The following is a 10,730-nucleotide window of genomic DNA, read 5'->3' as shown; positions in this document are numbered from 1 at the left end:
TTCCAGATTACGGTGATCTGTGAACACTGTTACCGGGTGTTGGGCTCCCTCCAACAAGTGACGCCATTCCTCTAAAGCCATCTTGATGGCAAGTAGTTCACGATCACCAACACTGTAATTACTTTTAGCAGGACTGAGCCGTTTGGAATAGAAGGATACGGAATGCAGGGTCTCCTTATCCCCGTGTCTTTGTGACAGCACAGCACCCACTGCAGTCTCTGAGGCGTCTACTTCCAGAAAATAGGCTTTTTCGGGGTCAGGGAGGACGAGAATGGGTGCAGTGGTGAATCTTTTTTTCAAAACCTCAAATGGGTGTTGTGCTTGTGGGGTCCATTGAAACCGTGTCTGTTTTTTGGTCAACTGAATGATAGGTTGTACAATCCGGGAAAAACTGTTAATAAAGCGTCTGTAGAAGTTGGCGAAGCCTATGAATCTTTGTACTGCCTTGACTGAAGTTGTTGTGGGCCATTTGCAATATGGTTTCTACCTTTTTTGGATCCATTTCGATATGACCAGGAGTGATGATGAAACCAAGATATTCTATTTTTGTTGTTTCAAAAGTGCATTTCTCCAATTTAGCGTATAGATGGTTCTCCCGTAGACGTGTAAGCACTTGGGTCACGTTTCCGATGTTCCGGTAGTGAGGATGAATAAACAAGAATATCATCTAGATAAATGATAACACAGGTGTCCAGTAGATCTCGGAAGATATCATGAAGAAAGTGTTGGAATGTGGCTGGGGCGTTACAGAGCCCGAATGGCATGACCCTGTATTCAAAATGGCCATAACGCGTACGGAAAGCCGTCTTCCATTCACCCCCCTTTCTCATCTGAATCAAATTATAAGCACCCAATAAATAAATTTTTACTGTAAATCTGTGCCCCACGAAGCCTATCCATCAACTCAGGTATCAAAGGAAGCGGGCATTTATTTTTAATCGTGATTTTATTGAGTTCTCGATAGTCCACACATGGTCTGACACCACCATCTTTTTCCCCCACAAAAAATATACCAGCCCCAGCAGGTGACGTAGAATGTTTTATAAATCCTTTACGTGGGTGATCTTCTATATAGTCCTTTAGCACTTTAACCTCAGGTTCTGAAATATCCTACCAAACGGAATAGCGGCACCTGGTAACAAATCTATTGGGCAATCATATGATCTGTGGGGTGGTAATTGTTAAGCCTCCTTCTTATTGAAGACCTTAGTGAAGTGCTGGTATGGTGGTATGGAACAGGTATGCCCTGCGGTGTTGGTACATGGTGAGGATACAGTGGAGGAAACGGTGTGGACAGATGGCAGCCTTGTGGAGAGAAGGCAATGTTGTCTACAATGAACAGAAGAAAAGGTTAACGCACCTGTAGTCCAATTGATATAGGGGTTGTGACAACGAAGCCAGGGTAAACCCAAAATAACAGGGAACATGGGTGATTGCGCTAGATTGAAACAAAGTGTCTCTTGATGCCCAGTCCCAACCGTGAGGGAAATGGGTATGGTTTCCTTGGTGACCGGACCCGACTGTATGGAGCTTCCATCTACTAGACGAATGGTTAGTGGTTGTTTCTTGGTTTGGGTAGGAATGTCCAGTTCTCGGGCCAGTGTGAGATCCATGAAGCTTTCGGAATCAATGATGGCGTTATGCTGTATCTTTTTTCCTTCCCACTGTAAGAAGACAGGGAAAGAAGTGAGTAGCCAGACCCCCAAAAAACGCAGGAGACGGTGGTGGAGTACGCTTACCTCTGGAGGCTAGTGCAGGGCAATTGTATGCTGTGTGACCTGGACCTAGAGGCAGAAGTTAGCGTTCCTCCTTCTTTCCTTTTCAGCCGCTGGACCACGAGCCATTCCTATTAACATAGGGTCTTCGGTTGTCTCCGAATGTTGGAGTGAAGTGGCTAGCAGGAACACTTCCCCTCCATATCTGGAGGGGGCAGAGTGGCTGCATATCTGGGGGACAGTGGACAGTGGCAGCATATCTCAGGGGGCAGGGTGGCTGCATATCTGGGGGGCAGAGTGGCAGCATATCTGGTCGAGCAGAGTGGCATATCTGTGTGCAGAGTGGCATATCTGGGGGCAGAGGGGCATATCTAGTAAGGTGCATTAAAATGACTATTGTTTTATGTTTGTATGTAACATATGTTGACTAACTGCATAATAGATACCAAAAATGTTAAAATACATTCTCCATAATGTTCTTGGCTATGACAAGCTCATTAACCACCCTTGGGCACCATAAATCATATTTAGCTACCTTCAGTTGTCAGTACAATCAATTAAGGTGGATCACCGAAGCAGGAACAGACTGTATCAGCCGATTTCTTGTATGCAGATGTAAATAGTAGTCGTAATCATTTAGTATTGGAAGGAACACAGCAATTAATTTGAAGGCCAGTGACAGTGGTGGAATGATATCCATAGTTAGTGTAGAAAGCAGTCATCTTGTAAATATAAAATCTAAGATACTGTTCTAAGGTTTGTGCATTTTGTTTGTGGACAGAAAGCAGAAGACAGAAAATGTTGAATCCTCAAGCCTTGTCAAAACGTCTATCGGTATAATATGGAGTAGGAAATATGTCTTTGACAAATAACTGAGCAATCTCATCTGCAGTTGGTACTCCTGAGCAAGGAATTAAATGTGCTATTTTCATGAGTCTGGACCACCTGGTATTCTTACAATGAAGTTTACATTGATATCCTCAATATCAAGGACGAGATGGTATGGGCAGAGGCTGAAGGAGCCCGTTAGTCTCTGATGTAAGGTCTTATTATGGGCAATGATGTCACATACCCGCACATGGCAACGATTGGGCCACCAAAAAGGGTGGCTAACAAGATCTAGGGTCTTTTTGATGCCCCCATGACCAGCTGTGGTAAAGTCATGTAGATGATTTAGGACCCTGGGTTGAAGAGCAACTGCCGTTTACGTTTTTTGGACCCTTGACAATAGGCAACATGTAACTGAAATTGTATAAATAGTCCATTGTGCTTGAACATTAGGCGGACTTGAGATATTCCAAGTCGATTATGGTCGGCATAAAAGGTGATCGGGTGTCCAATGCCCCCAGAAGGTAATGACACACTTCCAAGGCTATCTTGATGGCTAGAAGTTTATGGTCTTCTAAGGCATCTTTTTTTCTACTTCTGCGATAGGACACTTGAGTTGCTTCTGCATTGAGATAGTCTCTTTTCAAGTAGGCTATTTTAAGTAGGAGTTAAAAAGAAACAGGAGTTGGAAAGAGAAACAGGGGTTCCACAAGGTACTGTATTTATACTGCTTTATATTTTTACTTTAAACTGTTTATTTTGACGGGTGTTCTTGTTTAACTGTTATATTGTAGGATCTCATTTATTTTATTTTATTTTTCTTATACTTGATTATGAGTATGGTTATGGGAGTTAGCAAGATTGATGATCTGACTCAATGCACATCTTGTTTCATGTATGCATTCCTGGATGAATCCGTCCAGGGTCCATACCTCTGTGGCAGGTGTGAGCAAGTGGCTTCTCTGGAAGCTCATCTTAGAGATCTGGAGAAGCAAATTGCAACTTTGAGAGAGATAGACAATCTTGAAAGGAGTCTGCTGCTCACTGAGCAGAGTTTAGTGGGTGCAGGTAGTGAAGAGGGAGGAGATAAGGCAGCTGGGGAACAGGCATGTAGCTGGGTCACAGTTACACGTGGTGGTAGAGGGGGAGGAAAGAGGAAAGGTTTAGCTAGTCCTGACCTTGTGCAGCCTAACAGATTTGCCCGCTTGAGTGAAGATGTTGGGTGCATCAGCTCAGGAGTAGTTATACTGGAGGAATCTGTTCCTTCTAACAGCCGAGGGAACAGCCCCTCTAGTATGAGTGGGGTTGAGAGCGTAGGAAAGGCTAGACAGGTTGTGGTGGTAGGGGACTCTATTATTAAGAGAGTAGATAGGGTAATTTGCCGCTCTGATAAGCTCAGCCGGACAGTTTGCTGTCTCCAAGGTGCTCGGGTCCGGCATGTTGCTGACAGAGTGGATGGATTATTGGGAGGGGCTGGGGAAGACCCGGCTGTCATGGTCCATATTGGTACCAATGACAAAGTCAGTGGAAAATGGAAGGTCCTAAAGAATGATTTCAGGGAATTAGGAGATACATTGAAGAAAAGGACCTCCAAGGTAGTATTTTCAGAAATATTACCTGTGCCACGCGCAACAGTAGAAAGGCAGCGGGAGATCAGGGAGGTAAATGCGTGGCTAAAGTCATGGTGTAGGAAGGAGGGTTTTGGCTTTCTAGAGCACTGGGCTGATTTTGCGCTTGGGTACAATCTTTATAGCGGTGATGGATTGCACCTAAACGGAAGAGGGTCTGTTGTGCTAGGGGAGAGGATGGCTAGAAGGCTGGAGGAGTTTTTAAACTAGTGGTAGGGGGAGAGGGACACAGAGATCTTGAAAATGGAGATGCAGAAAGGAGTGGGGCTTCAGATCAGAACAAGGGGGGTGGAGATGCGGGGAGGGGCAAGATCAGAACAGAGGAGGTATGTATTAATAAAAATTCTCATAAAATTCAAGAGACTCAGGGTAATATTAAATGTATGCTTGCTAATGGAAGGAGCCTAAATAACAAAATGGGAGAACTAGAGGCAATAGCATACACTAAGCAATATGATATAATAGGCATAACAGAAACATGGTGGGATGAGACCCATGACTGGGCAGTTAACTTAAAAGGTTATACATTATATAGGAAGGACAGAAAAAGCAGGAAGGGAGGAGGAGTATGCTTGTATGTTAGCAACGAACTAAAGTCAAATATTAAGCATCTGGAAGGCGACAAGGGATTTGTGGAAGCTTTATGGGTAGATATCAACTTGGGGCAAAAAAAAGGAAAAGAACTACTGGTTGGGATATGTTATAAACCACCTAATGTTAATAATGATGAGGAAGAGCAGCTGTTAGAACAAATTGAGAAAGCTGCACATCTGGGTAACGCGTTAATTATTGGAGATTTTAATTACCCGGACATAAATTGGGATAGAGAGACTAGTAGTTCTGCAAGGGGATCCAGGTTTTTGAACCTGTTAAATGACACCTTCATGTCACAACTGGTACAGGCACCAACTAGAAAGGATACTTGTTTGGATCTGGTGATAACAAACAATGTTGATCTTGTGTCTAACATTCAAGTGGGGGAGCACTTGGGTAATAGTGATCACAATATGGTCTCTTTTGAAATAAACTAAAAAAAGAAATTGCCCATGGGGAATACTAAAACGTATAATTTTTAGAAGGCCAATTTCAATAAGTTAAGGGCAGCTTTACAACTTATTGACTGGCAAAAACTCTTCAGGGATAAAAATACTGAGGAAAAATGGAGTATTTTCAAACAAATATTAGCAGGGTACACTTCTCAGTATGTACCACTAGGAAACAAATATAAAAGAAACAAATTGAAACCGATGTGACTTAGTGGGGTCGTTAAGCAGGAAATTAAAAATAAGAAAATGGCTTTTACAGCATTTAAATCAGACGATTCAGAGGCATCCTATAGAAGATATAAGGAAGCCAATAAAGCATGCAAAAAAGTGATTTGATGGGCTAAACTAGAAAATGAGAGGGTGATTGCCAAAGAGAGCAAAACTAACCCCAAAAAATTCTTTAAGTACATAAATTCTAAAAAAACAAAGAATGAAAACGTAGGTTCATTAATAACAGAGAGGGGAGTGTTGGTTAAGGAGGACCAGGAAAAAGCAGAAACTTTAAATAACTATTTTTCCTCAGTATATGTTATGGAGGAACCTATGGCAATGGATATGCATAGGACCACTGAGAAACATTTTCAGTCAAACTGTGAGTGGATGGCCCAGGACAAGGTGCTGCAGCAACTAAAGAAAATTAATGTTAACAAGGCTCCGGGGCCTGACGGTATTCACCCACGAGTACTTAAGGAGCTGTGTCAGGAAATAAGTGAACCTCTGTTTCTAATCTTTCGGGATTCTTTTCTTTCAGGAATTGTACCAGAGGATTGGAGGAAGGCAGATGTGGTTCCTATTTTCAAAAAGGGTTCCAACTCTGTGCCCGGAAATTATAGACCTGTGAGCCTAACTTCCGTTGCTGGGAAAGTATTTGAAGGGCTGTTTAGGGATAATATTCAAAAATTCCTTGGGAAGAATAGTAATTAGCAAAAATCAGCATGGTTTTATGAAACATAGGTCCTGTCAAACTAATTTAATTGCATTCTACGAAGAAGTAAGTAGAAGTGTCGATCAGGGTGTTGCAGTGGATGTAATCTACTTGGATTTTGCCAAGGCGTTTGACACGGTTCCACACAATAGGTTAGTATTCAAACTGAAGGAAATTGGTCTAGATGCAAATTCTTGTTCTTGGGTAGAACATTGGCTTAGAGGTAGAGAACAGAGAGTTGTTATAAATGGTAAATTTTCAAGCTGGTCAAAAGTGGTAAGTGGTGTCCCTCAGGGTTCTGTTCTGGGACCAATTTTATTCAACATATTTATAAATGACCTGGCAGTAGGCATTGAAAGTCATGTTTCTGTGTTTGCAGATGACACAAAACTAGGTAAAGTTATATAGGGCCAGCGGGATATTACTGTGCTGCAGAGGGATCTAGATAGACTGGGGGACTGGGCACTCAAATGGCAGATGAAATTCAATGTAGATAAATGTAAAGTTATGCATTTCGGGGTAGCGAATGCACAAGCAACCTACATCCTAAACGGTAGTGAATTAGGGGTAATGACAAATGAGAAGGATTTGGGAATTGTTATAGACAACAAACTAGGCAACAATGTGCAATGTCAGTCTGCGGTTGCTAAGGCCAGTAAGGTATTGTCGTGTATAAAAAGGGGCATCAAGTCGCGGAATAAAGATATAATTTTGCCTCTGTATAAATCAATGGTAAGGCCGCACCTTGAGTATGCTGTGCAATTTTGGGCACCTTTTCTAAAGAAGGTGCAGAGGCGGGCTACAAAATTAATAAAAGGAATGGAGCACTATAGTTATGAAGAAAGGTTAACTAATTTAAATCTGTTTAGTTTAGAAAAACGTCGCCTCAGAGGGGATATGATAACGTTATATAAATATATTCGGGGCCAATACAAACCATTGTGTGGAAATCTGTTCATAAACAGGACTATGCATAGGACACGTGGTCATGCATTTAGACTGGAAGAAAGGAGATTTAGACTAAAGCAGAGGAAAGGGTTTTTTACAGTAAGGACAATAAGGATGTGGAATTCTCTGCCTGCAGAGGTAGTTTTATCAGAGTCTGTACAGGCGTTTAAACTGCTACTGGATGGATACCTGGAAAAACATAATATTTGGGGATATGGGGAAACAGCTTATTGATCCAAGGAGAAATCTGACATTTTGGGGTCAAGAAGGAATTTTTTTCCCTGGTTACTGCAAAATTGGAAAGAGCGAAGCCGGGGTTTTTTGCCTTCTTTTGGATCAACAGCAACAAATTAACAGATATAGGAAAGGCTGAACTTGATGGACGCATGTCTTTTTTCAGCCTATGTAACTATGTAACTATGACAGCGCCTGCTGCAGTCTTAAAGACGTCGACCTCTAGGATAAATTGGTATTGTGAATCAGGGATAACCAGGACAGGAACTGTTGTAAAGCATTGTTTTAATATAGCGAACACTTGTTGGGCTTCTGGAGTGCACTGGAAAGAAAGAGATGTATTAGTAAGGGCTGTTAGCAATTGTGCTATTTTGAAGAAACATTGTTGGAAAACCCGGGAATTGTTGAATCTTTTTTTTTACTGTAGTCGGAACAGGCCTTTGGAGACTGGCGTCCACCTTCTTGGGATCTATTTGGATGTTGCCGGGGAACAAGCTGTATCTGAAATATAAAACCAAGGTTGTTTCTAAAACACACATTTCAATCTTTGCATAAAGATGATGGTCACATAATTTGGTGAGAACGAGTTTCATATGGTGTCTGTGCTTTTCCAAGGAGGGAGAATAGATAAAGATATAGTCTAGGTAGATTACAACTAATATATCCAACATGTCTCAGGAGATATTGTTTAAAAATGTTGAAATGTAGATGGAGCATTGGAAAGACCATATGGCATGACAGTATAGTCATAATGTCCATAACAAGAACAAAATGCTGTTTTCCACTCATCTCGCCTTCAAACACATACTAGATTGTAAGTGTCATGCAAGTCCAATTAGGAATAGTTACCTGCACCTTTAAATCATTCATCAGCTCTGGTATAAGTATATAGATGTTACGTCTACCAGTTTTTAACAGTTACTTTCTTAAGTATTCTGTAGTACACATAGGGTAGCAAGCCCCCATCATTCTTTCATATAAAGAAAATACTGGCAACAGCAAGAGAGGTGGATGGCTGGGTTGGCTGACCAGTATACAGTATGCACCCAAATGGAACTGCAGCACCAGTAAGTCAATGGGACAATCGTATGGTTGATGAAGAGGAAGGGTGTTGACTCCCTTTTGCTGAAAAGTAAAACAAAGGGATTACATATTTCAGGTACTTTTGCAAAGTCTCTTGGATGAGGAAGGATGCTCATTAATGTTAGTTTTTAAAAAAACAGATATCATGGCACTTTTGGGATTGAAAGGACACTGAACTCGTGGACCAGTTGACTTGAGGATTGGGCTTATGTAAACAAGAGAGTCCTAATTTAAGTAGAAATAAGGGAGACAGGACTAAGTCAAAGGTTATTTTTTCAGTATTTTTTTCATCACAGACAAGCATTAGCGAAACTTTCTAAGGTGACAGGTCTAGATTGAATTGGTCTCTTATCGACACGTTGAATTATCAAAGTTTGTTTCTTTATCTGTAATGGTATGTTGTAGTTATTTACCAATGTGGCATCCAGAAAACAACTGCTAGCTCCAGAGTCTATGATGGCATAAAAACAGTTCTTCTCATGGCCCCACTGTAAAGAGACAGGTATAATCAAATGAGAAGCCAAACCACCAGGAAACACAGTTTGATGGGACACAGGAGCCTTACTTTTGGACACTGGTGGGTGTGCAGTGGAGTCTCTGTTCATGTGTCCTGCTTGACCTCATCTGGCTTTTTTTGATGCAGAGAGAAATGCTGGACCCCTACCCTGGCAAGTTCATCTTTCAATAATTCAGAATAGTCCAGATGAAATTGGTATAACAGAGCCAGTTCATTCCAGGCCATATATGTATCAACGCTGAAAAATTCTGTTACATATTCTTCTATAGAATGTTGACCCTGTCTTAGGACAGGAAATCAGAGTATGGCACCAGGGCAATAGGCAAAAGGATAGTTAGATGGTCTAAAAGGTCAAGGGCAGGCAGCAACAGATTTGGTAATGTTACGCAGGCCCTGGTCAAGGCTGGCTGCAGATAACGTGGCCAACGAGGACTGGAGTAATTGGAGCACTTTTATATGGTCATCCATTAGAGCTATTGCGCTAAAGAATGACCTTTTGCATAATCCCATGCCAACTGATGTGATGTAAACCAATACACCAGTTAATGTTTCCTTACAAACATTATAACTTCTAGGTAAAAGAAGGGTGTATTCTTGATAACCAACACCAGGCTGTCAATGCCTCTGTACATTAGGTCAAAGTAATTCAGAACATCTCCCCTTAGTGAAACCTATACAGGACAAGACTCACCAAGGAAATCCAGACTCTGCAGTCCTTGATTAAATAGATTATGTCCCTATTAAGGGCAAGCTGCCTGTTATTATGTGGAGGTCACAGGAGATAGTGGTTGCGCATAGAGGAGAAGAAAGTCACAATAATATAATATGTGGCTGGCACCGTGTGGTAAGGAGTTAAGGAATGGATACTCACATTTTTTGGGGACTTAAGCAATTAGTCCCACAAAACTTGCATGGGCGATACAATCCTCGCCTGGGGATATCTTTAGCAGCAGTCCTGTGTAGTTTTTTTTTTGGTTCTCAGGATAAGGTGCACATAAAAAGTTAAACAGAAATAGGCATAGTGCTTTCTGTATAATAAAATGAATAAAACAAAAACAGTTCACTATATACTCACAATATGGTGAGCAATAAATGGATTGCTCACACCTTCTGGCGTAGGTGGAATGATCCCCACCGAGGATATAAACTTGTGTGTTTAAAACAATAAAAGGATACCAGGAGCAGAAAATTTTCAGCTTTCTGGTTAAAAACCTTTAAAAAGTAAATAAAAATAGCACAAACGCGTTTCAACTACTAAATAGGCTTCCTCAGAGTGTCTAGAGGAAGACACTCTGAGGAAGCCTATTTAGTAGGTGAAACCAAAAAAAAGAACTACACAGGACTGCTGCTACAGATATCCCCAGGCGAGGATTGTATCGCCCATGCAAGTTTTGTGCGACTAATTGCTTAAGTCCCCAAAAAATGTATCCATTCTAGGGCTGAAACAACTAATCGATAATAATCGATAATGAAAATCGTTGTCAACGAATTTCATCATCGATTAATCGGAACGATTTTTATCGATTATAAAAAGAGGTTTTTTTCAGAGCAAATGCTCTGAAAAACTCCTCTCCTTATATAATCCGACCTCAAACAGAGATCGGATTATAACACCGGAATCCAGATCCCCCGCAACGCTGCAGGGGACCTGGATTCCCCTCACTGTCGGCCGGTCTCTCACTTCCGTCTCTCTCCCCCTCCCATCTGCCTCCTCCCCCTCCCATACATCACTCTGCCTCTCTACCCGGCACCGTTACTGAAGGCACTTTCACTGCAGCTTCATAGAAGCCTCAGTGTAAGTGAAGG

This window comes from Spea bombifrons, chromosome 4, assembly GCF_027358695.1.
Source record: "Spea bombifrons isolate aSpeBom1 chromosome 4, aSpeBom1.2.pri, whole genome shotgun sequence".
In the NCBI taxonomy this organism is placed as follows: Eukaryota; Metazoa; Chordata; class Amphibia; order Anura; family Pelobatidae; genus Spea; species Spea bombifrons.
Note: the sequence above shows the minus strand (reverse complement) of the source record.